Raw genomic sequence first — 25357 nt, 5'->3', positions numbered from 1 at the left:
ACTAGCCCCATGGGTTATTGGGACACTTGAATATATTTCCATTTTGACAAAGGGTGTTTTCAGGAATACAGTCTTATGGGAAAGTGTATAAATGGGTGCTGCTTCTGTTGTTTTAGAGGGTGGGTGGAGAAGGAGAATGAAAGCCAAATCCGACTCTGAAAAAAAGCTAGAACTCATTACCTTCTAGAAAATATGTCAGGAAGAAAACATACTTAGTCACTAGTATTTTTTCAAACTACTCTCTATGGGTGGTGTCCCATAGGCCTTCCATAGCTGAAGTGAAGTAAACCACCACTTAGAAGGCTCATATGACCTAATGTGCTGTCAGAGGCCTTAGAGATCATCAACTCCTATCTTTTTTACACTTCCATGTTTTACAAATGGGGAAAATAGGACCTAGAGAATTGGAAGGGATTTTGTCCTCTTCAATAACTATAAGATCCAGAGCAATATTAACCCAACTGTGGAACGTATACTACTGGTGGGATGGTGAAATGAGTTCAAATGATGCTGTAATAAACCTTTTTTAATAGTTATGCATTTATTTTAATCATCAGAAGTTCTACTTCTAATTAATTATTATTTCCAAAACTTTCACAATAAATTAAAATGCTAGGGGTAAGACCATGTGTTCTACTAATTCAAAATTGATATTTACTCTGACAATAACAAGTTGTGTGACCCTGGGAAAGTCCCTTTGCCACTCTGTGCTTCAATGACCTCTATATACAATGAAAGAGTGTTAATACCACCCTCAAATAGTAGGCCAAAAGGTGGTGAAGTAGGAGACTTAGTCCATAGACCCAGTGGGTCAGCTTACAGCCTTGGCCTTTTAGTCACAAAGGTAATAGAAATGCTATCAAAAATGAAGACTTGGGACCAGATGATCTTGAGAAAATGTCACAGATTTGAAGGGTTGGGAGAGATTTCTAAAAGTCATTTAGTGTAGCCATCTATAAACTATGTCACAAAATCAATCCATTTGGACCAAATCTGTTGTCCCCAAATGGAGAAATATTACAGGGCCATTCAGAACAAATAGGACTTTTGGCCCAAACTTAGAAGAGCAAGATAAATAAATACGAACCCAGGAAGAACTAGTTCCTCCATCTTATTCCACCTTTTTAACTCAAAGCCAAGTTATCTTAAATTAAATGTTTCACAAGTACTTTCTGAAGGTATAAGTATTTTAGTTGTCTCTGTTTGCTTTTCCTTAACTTGAGTATTATTAACGGCGCTCTGAAAGTATAGACACTTCATTTGAATGACCTTCCAGTTTCTGCTTTGTAAAATGGTTAGTATTAGAGATCAGAGACTAAGGTTGGTCAGCAGACTTTCCGCATAATCATAAAATGAATACTTATTGGGAGATAACTATATACTAGGTTCAAATCTTCACTCTATCACATTCTAGTGGTGAGAGTCTAGCCCAGTTAACTTACCTCTCTGAGACTCAATTTATTCTTCTATAAAATGAGGATAAAGATTCCTACCCACTTTGCTGGGCTGTTGTGAGGATTAAAACGTCAGAGTACTTTACACATACATAATAGCTTTTCAAAAGAAGCTGGGTTGGTCCTGGAAAGTACTTTAAGCACAATGAAACAAGTTTTAGAATGATGATTTAGGTATGTAATTATTTTTGACTACCCATGATATATTGAACTAGACAAATACACTGCAGTTTCCTACCTGAAAAGTGATGCATTTGATAGACTGATTGTATTACTTTTATTCTTCAAGGCTCAAGGCTTACCTTGCAGTCTAAAGATATACATACAACTCAAAATCCAGCTTTCATCATATCAGCAAAAATAGAAAAAAAAGTGAATTGATGTTTCATATAAAATCACAACAAACTCCCAGAAGCTGTCCTTTTTCTTTACATACTGGAATTTTTAAATCTAGTATTTTATCAGTTAATGGGTCAATTACTAGGACCTCCACTCTTTTAGAGAATATAAAAAGTATCTTTATATATATATATATATATATATGTATTTGTTGTAATAAGATTTTATTTGATATCTTGATTTAGATTTTTTTTTACAATTAATTTAAAAGAAAAAAGGAAGTCACTACACACCTGCAGTCATAACGGCTGCCACTTAATTATTTGTTGACTAACAAAATTGTAAACTTTATGTTGCATGTGCAAAGCAAGATAAATTTTTAGTACGGATATATCATCTCAGAAAAGTGATTACTCCCCCTCAACCCAATACTTATACTCTCCGCCTGAAAAGGCAGACCCAGACCTGATCAATATTTTCCTAAACAAAACAGAACAGCCAGGGTTTGCTGCAACAGACAAACTCAGGTTATTCATGTAACTGAATAAATTTTGTTTTATAAAAAATTTATCCCATTGTCCTTATTTTTTTATTTTTACCCTAAATAAGTGAGGTTTGTCATACGCAAGCATTTGGTAGATACTGAGACAGGTTTTATTATTACCATTATAAAGATGAGGGTATCGAGTTTGAAGTTACCAAGGTTGACTTGAATGTGGAGCTCACATACCAACCTCCATCTTCTGACCAGAATACAGCACCACGGACTCCTCTGTATTTAAATCAATATAACAAAAGAAAAATTCAACTCAGGAACCAAGCACTGCGACCACAGAGCTGGAACCAAAAGCCCCTGAACCAAAAAAAGCCCCAAGCCCCTGAACCAAAAACCAAAAGTTTCCCCCGCCCCTGCTTCCGGCTGTTCCTGAGATGGGAGCCAAAGCCTTAGCCCTGTTCCCTTCCACTCCCCCCCCACAACATTATCTTAAGAGTGTACTTATTAGACACCAGTGTTTCTATGGGGTGTGTAACTTATCTGCTCATGTCCTTGCCGAGTTTCTGCTTAGATTTTTCTAATTCATTTTTAAGAGTTCTTTTTTTTTCATTAAGGATGTTAATCTTTGTGTTAAATTTGTTCCTTATCAATAGACATTAAAAATTTTTTTTATAAAGCAGCAGTTTAGGTAGAAATTTTAAGGTACAAATAGATATGGCTGATTATTTTGTTTTGGGTTTCACATCTTAAGATTCCACCAAGAAACCTGCTTTATAAAGTTTACAAAGAAGAAATTAGTGATTTAGTATCTCTATAGGTGTGCAGTCGAGCTAGGCACCTGTAATTAACAATTTACTGCATGTTATCAAATGGCTAGAAGAGAGAAGATTTACATGTTCTCATCACAAAGAAAGGAAAAATTTTTAGGGTGATGAATTTGCTAACTACCATGATTTGATCACTACACATTGTATACAGGTACTGAAATATAACTCTGTACCATAAATATGTATAATTAATACATTTCAATAAAAAATAAATTAAAAAAAAGAAAAAGAAAAACTAAGCTCAGATGCTGACTTATAAAACCTCCCTTGGTTTTGTTATTTGCATTATTTTACATTCAGTAATTCAAACTAAGTTAAGAGAGCCTGCTATGATAAAACATATAAAATGATTTAATTATCATGTCAATGGAACATTTGTACTCTTTCAGTATAAAGCAGCAAACTTCTAGATAGATGTTTCCTTAGCAGAGTACCAAATTAACTTCCTATAACTAGATAACATATGTTTCCATTGAACCTTGTCCTCTATTATGGACCACTTTCTTCTCAGGGACTACCATAACTGAGAAGGAACTGTACTCTTAAGAATTCTGCATACATGCTAGACAACTAAACACAGACTGACAATAGAAAAAGTATTGCTGCCCCCAGTAAGCACCACAGGTACCCTGGGAAGGGGGTAGAACAAGCATAAAGGGCCCCTGCCCGTATCAGCGAATCAGCTTGTACAACAGTTGCAGTGACATTTAACAACCTTTCTTTAATATCTTGCAAAGAAACACGTACGGTAAATGGGTGAGCCACATTTGGAAATTTCCTTCTTGCCGTGGCAGACCAAGAACAAAAAAGAATTTGATCAAGCAAAGAAAGAGAAACCAAAAGAACAGAAGTTTTAAACATAGGAGGTAACCTTCCACCAGAAAGAAAAGAGAGAGCTGCTCCCATGTTTATCGCAGCTCTATTCACAATAGCCAAGATATGCAACCAACCGAAATGTCCACCGACAAACAATGGATACAAAAAATCTGGTATATATACACAATGGAATACTATTTGGCCACAAAAAGGAATAAAATTCTGCCATTAGTGGCAGCATGGATGAACTTGGAGAAAATTATGTTAAGTGAAATAAACCAGGCACAGAAAGAGAAATAATACATGTTCTCACTCATAAGTGGAAAGAAAGAAAGAAGGAAGGAAGGAAGGAAGGAAGGAAAAAAGGAAGGGAGGAAGGAAAGAAAGAAGATGAACTTTCAGAAAGAGAGAGCAGAACTGTGGTTACTAGAGGGAGGGGAAAAGGGGATAGTGAGAGGTTGATTAATGGACACAAAACATCTAGATAGGGAAATACCTAAAATAGGAAATAGGAAAAATAAGTTCTATGGGTATACAGTTGAGCTAGATATCTATAATTAACAATAATTTACTGCATATTATCAAATGGCTAGAAGAGTGGAGATGTAATGTCTTCATCACAAGGAAATGATTAAGTTTTGTAATGATGGATATGCTAATTACCCTGATTTGATCATCACACATTGTACACATGTATTGATATTCACTCTGTACCCCACAAATATGTATAATCAATATGTTTCAATAAAAAAATGTTTTAAAAAAAGAAAAGGGAAAGCTATCCTTCTGTCCCTCCCCCCACCGTCTACCTTGGGTGTACATAGCAGCCCAGGACAAGGAAAGACAGGGCCCTGCTAAGCTTCTTTCTGTGATCCTCATCTCTTCATTTCCTGTAAACTCCATCTGTGTCCCTGGCTGCATCCATACAGATAAGGAACATGTCCGTCTCTCCATAATTTTTCATTCTCCATGTGTACTCAATGTGCTCTAAGTCAACCTCAGCACTCCATGTCCCTAAGACGCCATCTGTAGTAACTCTTCAAAACAAAAAGCCAAACGAAACCTTCTAACCCAGTAATGAACATCACAAGTAAGACTCCACAGTACAAATACATGCTTTCTCCAACATCAATATACTGAGTTTCTATAAGAGTATACAATATCTTATGCAGCCCATACCTTTCAAATTTAATTCATTGATACAGCAAAATTAACATAGAAAGATTTACAATGAAAACAGCATTCATTTACCAACAATTTTCCACACACAACTGTCCTGTTAATAAAGAAACAACATGTACAATTTTTAGCTGACTCTTTTGACATCATACATGAATAATTATGCACACCCAATTACCAACACACACGTAAGTACCATGGTAGCCACTAAGCGTTAAGATAAGTAGCGAGGTCAAAAATTAGACATGTGAGGTATCTCACAAAATAGTAGATTCCTCAGAAAGCAGATGGGCTTCTTATGACATCAGTGGGCACATATGCAAAGACATACAGCCAACAACACAGAAACCAACAGAAGCCAACACACAGAGACAGCTACATGGAAATATTTGGTCACAGAGAATCAGAAACATACATGGATGGGTACACATATAGTCAGATGCACACACAGGAAAACACACAGAGACAGCCAGCAAAACTGATTGCAAACATAGATCGTTCTGCTTCTCAAAGACAGAGTCGTGTGTGTTAATGCACACAAATTAAAAGGAAAGAAAGCACATGCACAAAAAAGATGCAGAGGACAATTCTAATGGACATACACAGAAACATAAATAAGCAAAAAATTACAAAGGCCCAGAACAGCAAAGTAGGGATACAAGCCCAGAGAAACACAAACTAAGATAAGTAAGCAGATGCATCAAAATTTAAACACACAAAGAAACATGGAGATAGGGACCCTAGGGGCAAAGAAAAAGATGCACAAAAAGAAGGGCTAATACACAAACAAAAATAATCATCCCCAAAACAGGCTTGCATAGAAACACAAATAAAGACCAAACCAGACAGAAATTCACACACCAACAGAAAGAAACATGTACATACAGATGCAGTGACACATGGGCCTGGAGTGAGGGATGTCTACAAAGACAAGAGACATGCCAAAAGCAGGGGAAATAAAGTTACAATAAAGCACAGAGACACAAGGACAAAAGAACTAGTAAAAAGAGACAGGGGCACATTGACTTAGCAATACACATCATTACACAGAGACGCAAGTACAAAAGAAGAGACATGGTTCCACAAACAAAGCACACAAAGTAAGACACTATTTCTGAATCTTTGCGTCACAATTGCTCAGAAATGGATTCACATAACAGACACACATGCTCTGGTACAAAATCACATATAAACATCAAACCAGGACATATGTGCAGAAACCCACAGCTGTTCCTTAAACACTGGAGGACACCAGGTATGTTGTTTACTATCTCCAGGAGTCCTGCAGGCAGGCCAATATGCATGAAAAAGTCTGCCTTGATATATGGGATTAAGTGCTTTTCATGTTAATAATAATGAATCGTTCAACCCCCCTACACCCACACACACACACACACACACACACACACACACACACACACACACACACACATTCCCCTCACCCACACTGTAGTCTGACTCAAATCACTGAATGCTAAAACAGCTTACCAAGCAAGCTGGTCTAGAAGCTTAATAGATAATGCCGTGACTGCATCACATAGGTCACACATAGTTCAAACCTTACAATACTTACTACCTTGGACACTGAGTCCTAAATTTTCAACTGAAGAACTTCCCACCTGGGAGGCCAGAGTATCAGGAGGAAAAGTGACAAAGAATGTCAGGAGCACTCTGCATTCATTTCCCTGGTGCCCTGTACAAAGCCAGCCTCCAGCAGCTTGGGACAGGCTTTTGCATAGGCAGGAAGATGGAGCAGATGGCCTCTGAAGAATCCATTTCTGCTCTCAGAACCAAAAGGAGAAGAGTGCAGCTTGGAAAATCAGAGCTGATAAAACTTTCTGCTATGCACACTCGGTTGGGGGGAGGGGTGGAACAGATAAGCAAACAAACATATCCTCCCCATGCTAACCACTGCTTTGTTAATTGGCAGGATTCAAAATGTAATTTTAATGAGGAAAGTGGTGTGAAAGTAATAATTGTAGAAATCGCACTCCCTCTGACTGCCAGACCTCTGGAAAAAAGCAAAGGGGAAAGACGGCACATATTTCCACTTTAGTCAGAGTTGGGACCTCAGATTCTACTGTCCCCTGTGTATAGCAGAAAGAGTCAAAATTATCGAGATTAAAGATCATCAGAGCTGGAAAGGGCATCTAGGTACTGACCTGGGAGCAGAATCCCTAGATTTCCTCTACGAATGTGCCAGTGACATTCTTTCTGAACTTGGTTTAATCTCCTTTCCTGTCTGGTTTTAGTTGCCCAGTCCGTACAAAAGGGGACTGACCTTCAGGGTCCCCTCCAAATTCTGACCGTCTCTGATTCTTTGGTATAAGCTCGGCCACTTTCAACCAGCTGTTTTGAAGTCATGTCTAGAGAAGAGGCACGGTTAGTGCTCGGAAATGGAAAGAAGAGTAATGTTTCTCACCAAGTCTAAGAATGCCTGTTACATACAAAAAAGATACTGACATGCGTACTTGAAATGAGCTTCAAATGTTAAGTCTAAATAAATAAGAGGGACTTGGGGGGCGGGGATTTGGAGGGGCTGCTCTGCTTGCCATTTGCCAGTCCCTGAATGCATAACCCTCTTTTCACACTTGCTCAGTGATGAAGCAGGACACACACTACCCTCGGCCCATAGTTACTACAATAATAAAGTGGCTGGTACAGGGGCAAGACCCACCCCTTAAACCATATACACTTAGGTTTTAGGAAAAACAGGACAAGGTTTCATCACTGAAGTATAGCATTTACTTTGTGATGATAAAAACAGCTATACTGAAAATATATAAAGCTCTTTCCGAGTGCACAGAATACTTGCGGACTTAATATTTCATATATAAAATTAGAATTTGTGTTCCAATCTATAGGTGAGGAAATTCTGACTAAGAACTGTTGACTTGCCCAAGGTTACACAGATAGTAACCCACAAAGTCCGGACCCAAACCCTGGTGTCTTAAGCATAGGTCTACTGCTCTGTCAAGTACCTCAGTCTTCTTCTTTAGTCATGGTCCTCTTGATAGCCATTTAACTTCTCCTCCTACCTCAGTCCAGCCAGAGGGAAAGAAAGCCCTGGTGTGAACTCAGGGCTGAAAGGAACTCCTACCTAGCTCTCACCTCCATCTCTGCACAGAGAATAGGGAAGCAGGAGAAAGTGTGGCACTTGGCTAGAGGACTCTTGGAAAGGAAAGGAAGGAAGCCTTTCACCATCATCACCATTAATCCTAGTCCTCAGGGAAGATTGTGGGTAAGTTTATGAAGCTGAGGAAGCAAAAAAGAGATGATAAGTTGCTCAGGAAGTTCGTATCCCAAACTTATTTTTCTCGAACTAGTTGTGACTTTGATTTTCCATTTTGCAGTTAACCAAGGCACTTAAGATCCTTTATTAAGACTTGACCACAGTACCCAGGAAGGCCGTAAAACCTTTTTGGAGGATTATTAAGAACATGCTAGAGAAGAGTAATGCTGAAGGGTGGCAAGAGGCTTTGGCTAATGGAAGGTACATTTAATGGCCTCTATGAAAAATAAAGCTGAAGTGGTGTGGAATAGTGAAAACAGCAGTGAGGCCACAGGACAAAAAGTCAAAATACAAATCCCAAATCCACTAAGCTACTCACTGTGTGACCTTGAACAAGTCACTAACTTCTCTGAAGTTCAACTTCTCATCTATAAAGTGAAACTAATAAGAACTACCTAGGATAAGGGTACAGATTAAACAACAAAAAAGAGAGACAACATCTAACACAGCACCTAGCACTTAGAGGTGAATACTCCAGAAACAGTTTGCCTGTGCTAGGACAGAGCCTTGAGTGTCAGGTTTGTAAAGCAAGTGGAATGATGATGCTCCAAGTCTGCTGACCACTTACTTGGAAAAAATCTAAAATCAGCCCTTACACAACAATCTTTGCCACCCCCATCCTCTATACAATATATACAAAGAGGGTGAGAACTCACCAGGATAATCTAAGTTCCCCATACATCTTAGCAGCCCCTAGTTCCCATCCACAGTCACACGCCCAACCTTCACATATATACACACACAGGCTAAAACATTTTACTTCTGTTCGTAGGAAGACAAGATTAGATTAAAATACAGTTACTCATAAGGATTCATCTTCATGTACCCCAAATAAAAGACATCCCCATTTTAAGGATGACCATACTCACCGTGCATGAGGGATATAACTTAACATTTTGCTAATGGCATTTCGTAAGCAACTGCTCATATGTTTACTACTGAAATATCAGTATCCAGTCTATGAGATTTTTGAGGTCTGAAATAGTGTTTTATTTCTTTTTGTATCCTCAGAATCCAGCACAGGGTTTGGTACAACATTGGCACTCAGGAAATGTACTGATGAATAAAATAATTAATTGGTAAATTAATGAATGAAATGTTCAACATTTAACCAACTGATACAACTGAGAATTAAAAAGATGATTCACAAGGGATGGAACAAGTCCATAACTAAAAGTTGGAAGTAATGTTCCAAATCACATATGTATTCATTCATTTATTTATTCAAAAGCAAAAGCTCAGTGAGCTTGAAAAACATTGAAGCTTCAATCAAAAATTCATGGTCCAAATCCTGGTTCTGCCACTTATTGTTAGAGTTACCTTGGAATGTCCTTTAATTGTCTCCAGTTTCAGTTTCCTCGTCTGTAAACTGGAAATGTTGATCCGTGCTGTGCCTACCTCCAAGTTAATTTTGAGAAACAAAAGAGATAATGTGCCTGAAAGTACCTGGTGGACTTCCAAGCACTTTATACTTCCTAGGGATTGTAATAATTTAGTCTCAAACATGTTCAGTGGCTTTGCTCCCATTTTCCAGTCTTCCATCATTTCTCATAGCAAAGCCAGCCACTAGATCCTCTGAAAATCATCTAAAAACTGAATGCAAAAAGGGAAGGAAGGCAGAGAACTAGATCTCCTGCCAGCTCCAAGCAACTTTTAGCTTACCTGATTTCTTCTAGGGCCTGGGCATGGCTGCCTGAACAAGTCAGTGTTACTTTTTAATATGCCATTCAAGAAGCATATTTTTTGGATCCACTCTGACTCCTCTGCCCAGAGGTGGTTTCAGCAAAATGAGGGGTTGTGAGGAAGGTTTTGATGGCAATGAGACGGCATGGTGGAAGTGGAGTGGGAGACTGTGCCAAGCATGGGAGACATACTGAAGAACTAGAGTTGGAGGAAGTAGATAGAGGAATGCAGCAGTGGGCAGACAAAGAGCAGGGCAATTTCCTTGAAAGAAAAAGGAGCTTGGGTTCCTGTGGAACAGGATTCAAAGAGTCCAGGACCAAGGAAAAACTCTGGGTTTTGCTAACTTTCAGGACTGTAGGTTTACAGGATGAAAACCAGGGGGACAACTGGCTCTAAGGAAAGCCCAATGTTCACCTACAATGAACACTTGCCAACTGCTAATTTCTTCACTCATAAATTGAGAGGTACAGTAAAGAATAAAGTAGAAATAAATACATATTGCTTTCTAGTAACTGACTTGTGCCATGGTAACAATGCACATAACCAGAAACTGAAAAGGAAAGAGAGAAATGAACACACCTAGCTGACACTTGCACTTTACAGTCAGCTACCGACAGCAGGGTATTGCAATTTCAGACAGCAGACCCACTGGTAAAAGTGCTCCCTCTCTCTCACCCTTACTCCTTTATAAACTGAGGAGTCCAAAAGTGATAGAATAAAAAGTTTAAGAGATGCTTTCTAGAATCATGGGGGCTAGAAGCAGGTCATTTTCTTCTTCCCCATGGGAGAAAATCAAACAGATTTCACCTCTCAACTTACTATACCGTAGTATAGCCCTTGCCTCTTGAGATCTGCCAGCCTGCCCTTAAATGACTCAGCAGATCTTTAAATACGTCCAGGCAAGGAGCTGGTCTGAAACACAGCTTGCAGTTCCAAAAAAAAAAAAAAAAAAAGGTTTAATGTTTGGGGTGTTGAGAGGTGGTCAGGAAGGTCCTTTGTTAACATGAGGTTTCCAAGCAAATTCAGCACTACTGAGAGCTGTGAAGTTTTCTCTCTATGCTGAGGTTTGTTTTTGCTCTGCTGTCTGCCATTTGCCAGCTGTGTGGATCACAAGGATGAGATGGAAAATGGTTCCAGGCCACGGAAGGAGTCAAGGAAATTCCCGTCCAGTGATTCTGTGAGGGAAGGGGACCAGTGTGTGCAATGGAGTGACTGCTTTAAATGCAGGGTCCCCAAACTCACCAAGGGCCCAGATATTACACTGGGTCATTTTGTTCCCTGTAAAGGACCATGACCTCTGGCTGAGAAGAGGGGTCTTCTTACTTTCTCTTTCTCTCCTCAGACCAACTCAGTCTTGCACTTTGAAGCAAGCATCAACTAGTAAAAGACTGCAGCTGGGCTGAGGCAAGTAACATAATCACTTGCATTACCAAAGCAAATCACACTCCCCGCTATCTGCAATGACCTCACTCTTACATTCCAGCCAAGGCATTTTCGAGACTTGGAGTTTTGTGGAAGGGAGGGCTGGGCAACAGTGGCCTGGGGAAAAGTCCACGCACTTCAGCCAGAGTCTAGCATTCTCCCAAGTTCTGCTTGTCTGATATAATAATAACAATGATGATGATGATGATGATGATGATGATGATGGTAAGTACCATTTATCAAGCCTTTACTATGGGCCAGGCACTGGGCTAGATGTTTTACATTCATTCTATCACTTATCTTCACAAAATCCCAGTGAGGGAAGTATTAGAATCTTCATTTTAGAAATCAGGAAACTGAAACATGGAGAGATGAAGTGGCCCTGAATTCACAGCTATTAAGAGTCAGACCCAGGATTTAAAACAAACTCTGTCAGATTCCAAAACCTTTGCCTGAAAGTCAGTCAACACATTATATTTTAGCCCCGATCTCAGCTTCTTTTCCAAAAGCCCTTCAGCCTCTCTGATATTTATGAAAAATCCTTAACTACACAAGGTATGTCTAAAATTATACAGATGGGTATTCTGGAGTCATTAATATGCTTTTAAACTGTTAGGAAGTAACTATAGAAATCATCTACTGTGAGTTCAAACCTCTGCCCTATATTTGGTTCCCAACAGGTCTAGCCTCTTCTTGAATGCTTTCAGTGACAATGAATTTACTTCTTATATGAACCGGCCACTAGACAGATAGATAGGATGTGATAAATAAGAATATGGGAACTAATACTTCAGCACCTACTAAGTGCCATGCCCTTTACTTAAGTTGTTTTATTTAGTTTTCACAATAACACTGTAAAAAGAGCGTTCTACAGATGAAGAAGAACTTGAGGCTCAAAGAGGTTAAGTTATTCACCCAAGGGCATACAGATGGTAAATGACTGTGCCAGAATTAAAAGCCAGGTCTGATCTGATTGTGGGGCCCCTTGTACTTTTCTTTAGCTCCTCCTATATGAGGAGCAAAAGCCCTTGGAGTAAGGAAGGTCTCAAGATTTGCCTAGATCCCTGATCTGACAGGGGAAGCAAACTCAAGTGCCTGGAAGAGTCAAGCAGGTAACTTAAGTGAATAAAGCAGGTTACTGGTACCTGGGCAAACTGGAAAGCATATGCTCCATCCAGAGGAGCAGCTGCTTTTCACCTTCAGCTGGTCATTGTCACACAGGAATGAAGGCCCAGCATTGCCAGATCTTCATTCCCAAAAGTGGAAATCTGAATTTTTATGTGAAATGTTAGCAAGTAATTCAATAAATACACACACACAAAGGCACATTTTATAGGCCTAACAAAACTCATCTGGTCCATGCTGGCAAATTCTGATGTAGGGTAAAACTATTCTGAGAAAATATTTTTCTTTTACTGAACTGCAATCTGCCCTGATTGGTTTTGTCCTTTGGGGTACTACAGAAAAACATCTAACTTCTTTATTCCATGACTATCCTTCAGATATATTGAGACAATATGTCCACTGCTCCTTGCTGCCCTTACCATATAACTATGGTTATAACCCAGCATCTCAGCTCCTCTATGCTTTATAAAAGGAGATGCCACATGAATACTGCAGTTGAACACCACATTGCAAATATGGCTGACCAGAATTTAACAGAGCAGGACAATTACCTCCTTTATTCTGAATCCCATATATCTATTAATGGACCTTATGATCCATCAGTTGTTTTTGGCAGTCATTTAATACTGTTGACTCAGAATCACTTAATAAATAAATACTATGGAACGCACTCTAAGCTATGTGTTTTGGAGATCTTATACAGAGATATCCAAGAAAAAATCTTTGCCCTAAAACAGAAAGATATTTAAAAGGATGTCTCAGACATACACGTAAATAATCATAATTTAAGGGACTACATGCTATTGGAGAGGGAAGAAAGGGATAAATCTAAAAGGTATTAAACACTGGCTCTTGGCTTGTGCCTAACATCCGTTGTCTCATTTGATCCTCTCCACCCCCCCAATCATATAAGCTAGAGATTTCTAGCCCTGATTACAGATGAGGAAACTGAAGCCAACATTCTTTTAACCATATCATGTCATAGAGATCACTTCCCTTGGATTGGAGGGATGAGAACATTCATTCGTTAGCAGGCTATATTTGAGCTAAGCTTAAAAGAACAGATAGTATTAAAATTGGAATAGCTTTAGAAGCCAAAGGGATAATAAGAATAGGGATAATAGGAAAAGGGATAATAGGAAAAAGGATAATAGGAAAAGGCCAAAGGGATAATAAGAAAAACAACAAGTTCAAAGAATAAAGGAGTGAAGACAGTTTAAAGTGACAGTGACTAGATCCACTTGGCTGGATTTTAAGACTTTTGCAAGGGACTTTTTAAAGACTTTTGTAAAGGACTTCAAGCTGGAAAAATAAGCGAGATCATAAAGAGACTTGAACATCAGACTTAAAGACTTTGGACTTTAACATATAAGCGCATGGAAAGGAGCTAAAATTTTAATTGTGCATTACATAACTATTCAGCAAGGCTTCCTCTGTGTTAAGTACTGAGAATAGGGGAATAAATTAGGGCTCCAACAGGCCTCAAGGAGCTTATAGACTAAAGGATGTTTAAAGCAGAATACTGATAAAATTGGAGCTAAACTTTGGGAAGGTCTGGTGGCATGAATACAATATGAATTAGAGAGTAGCAGAGAGAGTTGGAGAGAGAGAACATGAAGCTACTAATCCAGGCAAATGATAAAGATCTGAACTCAGGTAGAGGGAATGACTGAGAAGGCTTTGGGAAACAACACATCCCTTTACCACCCTAATTCCCAAAGCCTCCACCTTGGCTTTTCCCAGACACTGTGGGGTCATCTCTGATGGGGAACTCTGAACCTGGAAGGGTAACGGTGTCCCCAGAAAAGAGTTCACCCTGTTCAATATCACAGTGGTTAGAACCTATTGGTTATAAGCCAGACTTCCTGGAGTGCACACAAATTCTGCTACTTCCAAGCTGTGTGACCCTTGGGCAAGTTACTTAACCTCTATGGGCTTACTTTGGAAGGTTGACGTGAGAATTAAATGAATTCATCTATGTAAGGTGCCAAAGTTTGGCACACAGCAAACACTCAGTAAGTGTGAGCATTATTATCGCTACTATTATAATTCTTTGTTCTGAGTGTATGAAATCACTTTTCCAATATAGATGTTTGCAAGGAAGAAGCAAACAGCTAAACTTCAGAACAGGTTCTGACTAGGCTCAGGCACTAACTAGCTTCTTGTGTGACCCTGGCCAAGACTCTTTCCTCAGGCACCTCACCTATAAAAAGAGCTAGCTGGGCAAGATAGTCTCTTGGGTTCCATGAACTCTAATATCCTACAATTTCAGGCCATTTCTGTTCAGGTTCCCTGTAGGCTCCAGCTTTGATAAAAGCTCAGTAGCCTTGAAAAGTCTGCTTACTGTGTTTTTCAGGGATAAATTATTTTGGTATGTGGTTCAGTAAAAACAAAGTAATATTTCAGTTTGATCGAGGGCAGCAGCCAATTTGTGTGGTTTTACAGTTTTTAGTTCACTTTTTTGTTTAATTGCCTGGTTTAAGGTTTGTGCAAGAAAAAAAGGTTCACTTTGTCCCCCAAATGAGGCCTCAGAATAACACTGAGAAAAGAACCACTGAGCTGAAATCCAAGAGAACTGAGTTAGTGCCCTACTTCTATTGCCACCTTGTTGTTTCACCTTGGACAAGTCCCTACCCTTCTCTAGGCTTCTATAAAGTAAAAGAGAAGAGGGGAAAGAGCACTGATGGACTAAGTGATCGCTAAGGTCCTCTTTAATCTCCTTGAAGAGCAGAAAAGCTAAGAACATGGAACGAAAACTAACTGAGAAGGAGTCATCAAGATGTTCACCAAATAACTAAAACTTTATATGCCCCAAATCAAACTCTTCATTCCCACCCTGCCCCATGCACCTGTTCTACATACAACTCAGTACATACATGCTTACTATCTCAGTAAAGGGCAATCTCATTTCTCCAGTTGCTCAGACCAAAAATTTGGCTATCATCATTGTTTCTCCTCTCTCTCTTTCTCTCTCTCTCGCTCTCTCTCTCTCTCTCTCTCCTCTCTTTCTTTTACAATGAATATCCAATCTGTCAGTAAATGCTATTGGCTCTATCATCAAAACACATCTAAAATCCAGCCACCACTTCTCTCCTCCACCAGTACCACTTTAGTCTGAGCCACCATCATGTCTCACCTGGATCACTGCAGTAGCCTCGTCTCCCTGCTTCCTTCTTGCTCCCAAGTCTCTTCCCCACACAGACAGTAAATAAACAAATAAATGTATAATACATCAGAGAGTGATAGATGTTATGAAGAGAACGACTCCTGTTGAAGTATGTCAGACCGTGTTACTCAAAACCTTCCAATGCTCCCCATCTCAGAGTAAAAACCAAAGTCCTAAAAATGACTTGTGATGCCCCTCATTAACTCTGATCGCATCTCCTTTCTCTTCCCACTTACTTAAATCAGTCATATGGATGTCCTTGCTGTTCTTCATCACACCACGTATGCTCCTGCCTCAGGCCCTTTGTGCCTGTGGTTCCCTGCGTCTAGAATATTCTAACCCCAGATATCCATACAGCTCACTTCCTCATTTCCTTCAGGTCTTTGCTCAAATGTTAGTTTCTCAGTAGGGCCTTCCCTGACCATCAAATATACAGTAGACCCTCCGTCCTATCTTTATGCCCCACACTCCAAGTTATTCTTCATGACACTTAACACCCTCTGATATATTCTACATGTCTCCCTTCACTAAACTATCAATGCCAATGAGGGATTTTGTCTGCCTTATTCATTGCTACATCATCAGTGCATAGTACAGAATTTGGCATATAGTAAATGCTCAATAAGTATTTGTCTGGAAAGTAGGATGGCAGTTACTACCACACAACTCAATCCATCAGTCTGGTGGGTGGGTAAGAGATCTAGAATCCTTAAGAGTTTCACCAGTTTCTACTATTGATACCACTTCTGGCTCCTTTGCCTCCCCGAATCTCCTCTTTCTTGTCTATGAGGTAAAAAAAAGCTGTGGGATAAATGCAGAAACACAGGATTTGGGGAAGAAAGAGTGGGACTGACATCCCAGCTCTGACACTTTGAAGCTGTTTGACTGCAAGCATGTTACCTAACCTCTCTGAGTACAACAGAAATAACATTACTATAATAGTATAAATAGTATTATAATACTCTAAGCCCTGGCTACTTGTACAGGGCAGAAATGAGAATGACATGCAATAATGGAATATAAAACTTCTTTGTAAGCTGTAAAGTGCTACTGGAATATATCTAATGTCTCTGTTTCCTGCTCCACATGCAGAAAATGGTATCAAAGAGTGAAATAGTGTTACTAAAAATGTTTGGCACTTCTGGAAAGAACATTGCAGATGAAATACTAAGTACCACGGTAGCATATTTATTGTCTGGAGCTAGGTGGTTCTGGTTCAAGTTATCCTGTGATAGGGCCTTGGCTGTGTGTTGAAACCACCAAAGGCGGCTGACCACTGCCAGGGAAATCCTGCTGCAGGACACTTGCCGTCCCCCTAGTGGCCAGATAGTGGGACTACACTTCCACAAGCAAGGAATCTACTAAACCTGCAGAGAACAGAGCCCATGATTAGGGGGTGGGCCATTTCACAAAGCTACATCTTCCAATTCAGCAAAGCCTTTATAAGAAAATATTGTCATGCACCCATTACTCACAGAATTGTCTGATTTGTGATTATGGCTTCCATCCCTAAACCAACACCCTAAAACTCTATTTATACAGAACCTCAAAGCAAGCCACCAGGATCAATGGAAACCTTGAGAGCAGAAAAATAATTTTTTTTTTTTTTTTTTTTAGGTGAAGAAAAATAATTTTTGATCTGACTACAACACTGAGCACCTTCATTGGCTCTCACGCCGAACTCAGACCCATTAATCACCCTCAATTTTAACTCATTTCTCTTATTTGACAGATTTGTCCAAAGACATGAAAACATATTCCCAGCAAGTGCAATAACATAGCCAAAAAATTGAGGAAGAAACTAGTTACTAACTTGACTGGGGTGGCACTGTTGAATAAACAGTAACAGGTTTCAACCCCTTGCTCCAGTTTACTCCTCATTGTCTTTCCAGAGGTACCACCTCCTGTTGTTTGAAATATCCATCAGGACCTATAACCTACTGCTTGTGTTCAGTCATGCCCCCACCTACTTCCATAAGGGATTAGAGGCAGCCATGAGTAATATTGATCAATTCAACTTATGTTGATCCATTTCTTTTTTGAATGCCTACATTCTTACATTTAAAAAAATCTGTACCATACAATCCAGCATCTCATCATACTGGCATTATGGTGCTGCCCTTTTTTTTTTTTTTTAATGGCTAAAAGCTGCTTAAAAGCAGTCACCACAAGATTTTTTTAGGAATTGCGTACTCTTTCCCTGATCTCCTCCTAGCATACACTGGGCACATAGTAGATGCTTAATGAAAAGTGGCTGATTGACAGATTCTTTTTTAAAAATCACTTTATTAGGGTAATCTCTAAAGCCAGCTATTAGGTCACAATAGGACCTCTTGTTGGTGGCCTGCAGTTCACTTACCATGATCAGGACATTACAGCTGTAGCTGATTAGCTTTGTCCCCTAGCCTAGAGTGTTAACAAAGCCAAAGTTCAGTCCCTGTATAGGTGAATTATATCTTTGCTTCGTGGCTTTGGAGTACATCCCTGAAAAGAAACCTAAATTATGTGAAAGTAAATGAACTATTTCCCCATTTAGAAATGCATATCAGAAGAAGCAGTGGTATTTACTTTATCTAAAGGACAACATATAAAAACATAAAATTATGATTTCATCTACTTAAACAAACCTAAACATAAGCCAAGTATAGCTGGTGATTTCTGTGGCATAGTTTTCATGTGTTACCTCTTCATGTTCATTTTCTATAGAGAAATAATTACTATTCCTCATCCACTTGCTAATAGTTCCCAAATCCAAATTCTACAAAAAGAAAAAAAAAAAAACTTTATTAGGCTTCTTTCCTGCTGTTCTCTAAAGAGCTGAAAATTTAGAAACATTCTCCCGTTCAGGAAGGGGATGGAATTACCAGTTCCAATTCACAGATGAGTAAAACTGAGAACAGTATTCCTATGCAGCCTTCATACAGGATGAAATGAAATATGCTTTAATTTTCAGGGCAGCAGCAGAAACCCCTTAACTCTCAGGGATATTAATAACTCAAGTATTTTCAGCAAGATTGCAGGATACAAAATCAATATGCAAAAATCAATTATATTTTTTATACACTGGCAATGAACAATCTGAAAAGTAAAGCAAGAAAATAATGTCATTCATTATAGAGTCAAGAAAATAAAATACTTAGGAATAAATTTAACAAAAAAGGCACAAAATTTATGCTATGAAAACTACAAAACATTGTTGAGAAAAGTAAAGAAGACCTAAATAAATGAAAAGACATCCCACATTCATGGCAATATTCCCCAAATTGATCTACAGATTCAACACAGTCCCTATCAGAATCCCAGCTGACTTCTTTGTAGAAATTCACAAGCTGATCCCAACTCATATGAAAACTCAAGGGACCCACAATAGCCAAAACAATCTTGAAAAATAAAGAACGAACTTGGAAGACTCACACTTCCTTATTTCAAAACTTACTAAAAACCTACTATAATCAAGACAGTGCGGTACTGGCATAAAGATAGATATATAAACCAATGAAACATAGTTAAGAGTCCAGAAATACACCCTCACATTTAGAGTCAAATGATTTTACACAAAGGGTGCTAAGACAGTTAAATAGGGAAAGATTCAACAAATACGCCACGATGACTAGTTATCTACATGCAAAAGAATGAAGTTGAACACCCACCTCACATAACATATAAACATCAAATCGAAATTGATCAAAGACCTAAATGTAAACAGCTGAGACTATCAAACTCTTAGAAAAAGACACAGGTGTAAATCTTTGTGACATTGGATTAGGCAACGACTTCTTGGATATGACACCAAAATCATAAGCCGAAAAAGAAAGAAAAAAATAGATAAATTGGACTTCATCAAACTTAAAAACTTATGTGCTTCAGTGGATACCATAAAGAAAATGAGAAGACAACCCACAGAATAGGAGAAAAATTCACAAATCATAATCTGTTAAAGGACTTGTATCCAGAATATTATAAATCTTACAGCTCAATAATAAAAAAGAAAAATAACTCAACTAAAAAATGAACAAAGGATCTGAACATTTCTCCAAAGAAGGTATACAAACAGCCAAAAATCACATAAAAAGATGCTAAACATTATTAGCCATTAGGGAAATGCAAATCAAAACCACAATGAGACACCACTTCACCCACTAGGATGGGTACAATTAAAAAGACAGATAACAAGTGCTGGCAAGGATGTGGAGAAAATGGAACCCTCGTACATTGCTGGTGGGATTGTAAAATGGTGCAGTCACTTTTGAAAACAGTTGGGCAGTTCCTCAAAACGTTAAACACATGTACCATACAACCCAGAAATTTCACTCATTTGTGTTTACACCAAAGAACTAAAAACACATGTCCACAAAAAAACTTGTACATGAATGTTCACAGAAGTATTATTCATAATAGCCAAAAGGTAGAAACAACCCTAATGTCCATCAACTGATGAATGGATAGATAAAATGTGGTATATCCATATAATGGAACATTATGCAACTATAAAAATAATAAAGTATTGATATGTGCTTTAACATGGATGAACCTTGAAAACATTATTCTACATAAAAGAACCTATTCACAAAAGATCATATATTGCATGACTCCATTCATATAAAATGTTAGAACAAGTAAATCCATAAAGACAAAAAGTAGATTAGTGGTTGTTCAGGACTGGGTGAATGTAGGGGAGTGACTGCTAAGGGGCACTGGGTTTCTTTTTGGGGTGATTAAATTGAATGAAAACTAAAACTCAGGTACTACGTGATCTAAATTGACAGCATTCTCAAGTGACCAGCACTTAAATGCTATAAATTTATCTAGATGAACCATCCTCAACCTTGGTGTGGCTTGTAGGTTGGCAGCAAGAATAGGCATGAGAGAGAAGGAGTGACATTACCCACGAGTATGGAAACAATAATTTGAGGACTATCATCTTTACACAGCAGCCACTGAAAGTAGCCCTTACTGAGCAACAATCTAAAGCATTATCTGTCAGGTGGGCAGCTTCAAAAAGAAAAAGCTGGGGAGTGCTGCCCTACAGAGGTTTCCCCACACTGTACAGAACATGCAACTATTTCTACCCCCTCAACTAAGCACCTCAAACCTACATGAGTGCTAGTGAATAAAATAAAAAACACCGGGTCTTTTCTTTGAAAAAGGTGCTATGTAAATATGAGATCTCATCATTCTCTTCCATATGAGGAAGGGCAACCAATGAGAAGGGCAACTGTACAGAACTTTGCAAACAATTAAAAAAAAGTCAGCTCTGGTTTTAGGATGAGGATAACTTACTCCGAATTTAACATTCCAGAACTTGGTAGAATGCTGGCAGAGGAAGTCTGAGGTAGAATAATTTCTTTAATATCTTTCTTTGTTTTCAAATGATTAACTTACATGTAGCCTAAGCAGATTAGCTCAGCTGACACTTTCAGCGAGCACCCATATATGTAGATTAGGTACTGCTTGTGACAGCACTGTTGAGGCCTGACCCAGATAGAGCTGTCAGGGAAGGGAGAGGGTCGAGTTATTCTCAGGCTTTCAAAGAAGGTTGCCAACAGGGCGAGTAGATGGAAAGAGACAGAGATCAAGAGAGAGATGGGGACAGCAGCTGACAAAATACTTCATTAAATTGCCAAGTCCTCAAGCCATCTAGCTTAGCTCCCTCAGCAACTGTTGAATCAGGCTCTAACCTCAAGTTAAAAAAGCCTGGCTATTCGTTTTGCAATCCCCTCATGCCATCTAGTCTTAAGAGAGAGATGCTTGGGTTGATTTGATCTGTTACTCTCCAGATTTTTTTTAAAAAAGAAATTCTCCAGCAGCATGCCACAGGTGTAATGAGGAAAACATCCTGAGAAGTAGAAAAGTCTATATTTCAATGTCAAAAGCATGAAAGGAGTGGAATAAAAGAAAACCAGGGACAGGCGGCACTTGAGGAAGCTGCAGACAAAGAGAAAATGGTGGAGGTGGGGGGTGGGGAGAGATTTCTTCTTCCCTCTCCAACCAACCTCATAAAACTTGATTTTTGTTTGCTTTTTATTTTTCAGAATCATGATTTCAGGTTTAGCTATAAAATAAGCCCCTTGCTTTGCCACACCCAGCCCGCATTCTGCTCCCTGCATAAGCAGTGTTCCGAATGAAGCTGTTGGCCTTTATCATCATTAAAAATAACAATAATAAAATTGTTCATATCCCTAATTCCAACTCACATAATCCCACCAAAAGCAGACACAGTACACGTACGAGTCAAGAGACCAAATAAGTCTTTTTTTTTTAATGAGAACATCTACACCAGACGAGAAAATTACTACGAGGAAGAAAAACACTTAACAAAGAAAATTAAGTGCGCCAGCAGATTCAATATGTTATTTCAAAGTTTACGGCTCAAAGAACGAAAGTCTGATGAGGTAAAATTAGCGCTGTTAAGAAAACACTCCAAAGTGACCCTGCAATTGGAAAGCTGCAAGCTTCTTCGAAAATCTCTCTCACCGCCGTTAACCTTTGGCTGAGCTGAGAGAGAATACTCTGTGGACAAGAAAGAGGGGGCCTTCCATCGCTACATTCTGTGGATACTTCCAAATGAGGTGCCACCCACTGTGGCTATTTGGTCCTTAGGTTCTGGCTATTGGGACCCAGACAGAACTCGCCAGATATTTGCTGACCACAGAGAAAAGATGCTTCTTCCCAACATACTGACCCTCAAAGCCTACGGACAGAAAGCATCAGTATGACTTGGTCCCAAAGCAAAATTTCTTCACAAAACAGATAACCCGCTCCTTGTAAGATAGTCAAAAAAAAAAAAAAAAAAAAAAAAAAAAATTGCATGTAACTGGGGAAGAGAGAAGAGATGGAAAGGGGAAGGACTTAAAATGCCTTATTGCGAAAAAAATATATAAATAAATAGATAAAGGCAGGACTCACCAATCTCAAGGCACTACTAAAATACTACCAATTATGGAGACCAGAACAAACACCAAGAGAAAAATTAAAATGTTCTTTTTGTATCTGGATAATTTCTCTAAACCCCAACTCTGATTCCTGTACAGGCTCCCTTGGGCCCCAACTTCCAATAATAAATGTTTGCCATATTATTGTGCTGCTTGCTGGGATACAAGGGGCCCTACTTCTGTTAAGTGGGCCAGTGGTCAATTAGTGAAGTTGTAGTCTTGTTTGATCTCTGAGAGAAGACAGCTCTATAAAATATCATCAGGGTTGCACACAAGCCCCATCACTTTTTATTATTCCTCTGCTCAAACCACATGCTAAATTAAGTTAAAAAAATTTTTAAAGGACCACCTTCAGCCCTTCAGCCTCTCTCTTTCTCTCTGCAGAAACATGGTAGATGTGTAAGAACATAGTTATTGCAGATGTTACTAAAGTTAAAAAAAAAATCCCTCCACACAATTAACCCATGGGCATAAACACACACACACAACTGGGAAAGGGAGAAACCCAACAGGTTACCAGAGGCCTCTAGAATTCTGAGATTTTTAACTCAAAGTTGGCAACTAATGTATGCAATACAGAGAGAGAGACTTCTGGCTTTCACTTAAAAACCCCTCCCCTTTCACCAAATTGTGCTCCTGCAAAGTGAGAGAGGAAAAAAAAAGTAAGAAAGAAAATATATCAATTTTTAGATTGGGGATTGGTTGCATTCTGAGAAAATTGATTAATTTTCAGTAAACTGACTCAAGGATTTTCTATATCCTAGAAATGAAAATTCTTTGCCAACCTGTGAGACAGGAACACCAGTTTTCTTTTTCACTAGACTCCTCATAACCAGTGCAGCAATCATAAGCCAAGAAAGATCAAATAATCTTGTATTTTCTTTGGATACTGATAAATTCTTACTAATTGAGGTCATTAATTTAAACAGAGTGTTAAAGAGGCATCAAGGTATGATGGTCTTCCTAATAAAGAAGTTTTTCCGTTAAGACCTGGAATAAAATCACCAAGTTTGCTGCACACCTGATGAGAAGAACTTTTTGTCTTGTATAGACACTTCCTGAAAATTTTAAGTTCTGTCTTCGAAGAAACACATCCCTTAACAAGTATGTGGAGTCATTAGTTTCCTCCCTAGTGAGTGAGTAAGTTGGCAGGGGGTGAGGGGGATAGGCATGCAGAAGATGGAAGGTTGCAGTGACTGAGTTTAGCACTTAGCATTACGGTAGGTCAAAAAGCACCTCAGACATCCCCCCCAGAACAGTTTATAGCAGAAGAGGGGCTCCACTTTCTAGTGACAACCCTAGGGAAAAAAAAAATTAACCCTACCTAGTAAATCTGCCTTCATAAAATGAAGACCTTTTATCTCACGGTATAACCTCCTCAGTGCATTGTAAAAATAAATAAGTTAACTGGGTAAAGACTTGGCAATATCAAATGAACTCTTTGAAAATCCTGTAAACTAAACCTTAAAAACCTAATAGAATGCAAATCCTGGTAAGAAACATTTTAAAACAGCGAAGAAAACAATACTTTACAAAATCTTATTCTCCTCTTTTTTTTCCAAATTGTGTTATCGACTTTCCAAGAGCAGAAGCAACAGAGAAAGGTGACAAATTGCTGGATTTACGTCGCCAAACAAAGATGTTAAGGCTAACAAAGAAATTTTGGAGAAGTCACAGATAAAAGAAAATAGCTAGGAAATGCAGAATAACACACAAGTCCATGGAGACATCAGCACCAGACCAACCTGAGGAATTAATTCCCCAGTCAATACTCCCTCCGTCACCAGACAAACTAATGTCTTAATTTGCTGGGGGAAAAAAAAAATCTTTAACATGGTCTTCAAGAAGCTCAACAACTGCAGTAAGAATTTTTAATATATAAGATGAAACTGCCTGCCACTTTTCTCATGTCATAATTGAAATTCCGGGGCAAGATTATAGCTGATAGGTCACTAACAGTTCTTACTCAATTTGTTAGAACTCATGTTTTAAAATGCAAGCATGTCTTTAAAGTTAAAGAATATAATGAAGAGCCCCACTCCTGCCTCCTCAGTGCAGATTTCTGAGCACACTGGAATAGCAGGAAATGCCTTACAAAAATATTTTTCCAATACTTTTGTATGTCCAACTTAAGCCTAGTTAAATTGTTCATTAAAATAATATTGTCCTCTTTATAGATCTGATGCAAACCTGAATTAGGGGGTTGTGAATCTGTTATAACCCCACAAAGAAACTTTGAAAGAGAAAATCAACCCAAGCGACTACTTCCAACATAGTCGACCAACGCTCAGAAACTTGTGAGGGCAAATCCTGCCCAATCTCTACCAAGAAAGTTCCCCTCTGCCTGCTCTAAAAGTGCCTGGTTGGATTCTCTCTCCGCTGACCTCCAACCCTGAAGCAAGTCTCCAATTATTTCCAGGGAAGGAAGGTCCCACCTTCACACAGCGGCCCTCAGCATCCAGAGACCACTTTCTTTCCCTAACCGGGGGTTCCATTTTATCTCTTTGGAGGAGGCGGGCTGAGAATCTCTTGGGCCAGTCTCTTTGCCTCTAACCCGCAACAGGCTGAAAGGCAAACCCTAACAGACCTGAAGAGGAGAAATTGCCTGTATTTCTGATCGAGGTTC

General features: G+C 38.9%; 1 protein-coding gene across 2 annotated transcripts in view; it reads right to left on the bottom strand.

Annotated features, from left to right (window-relative positions):
• AR (androgen receptor) overlaps positions 1 to 25357 on the bottom strand; it is a 170620-nt gene that overhangs the window by 143360 nt on the left and 1903 nt on the right. The window lies entirely within an intron of this gene.

This window comes from Cynocephalus volans, chromosome X (genome assembly GCF_027409185.1).
Source record: "Cynocephalus volans isolate mCynVol1 chromosome X, mCynVol1.pri, whole genome shotgun sequence".
Taxonomy (NCBI): Eukaryota; Metazoa; Chordata; class Mammalia; order Dermoptera; family Cynocephalidae; genus Cynocephalus; species Cynocephalus volans.
This window is presented reverse-complemented; position numbering and strand designations above follow the sequence as displayed.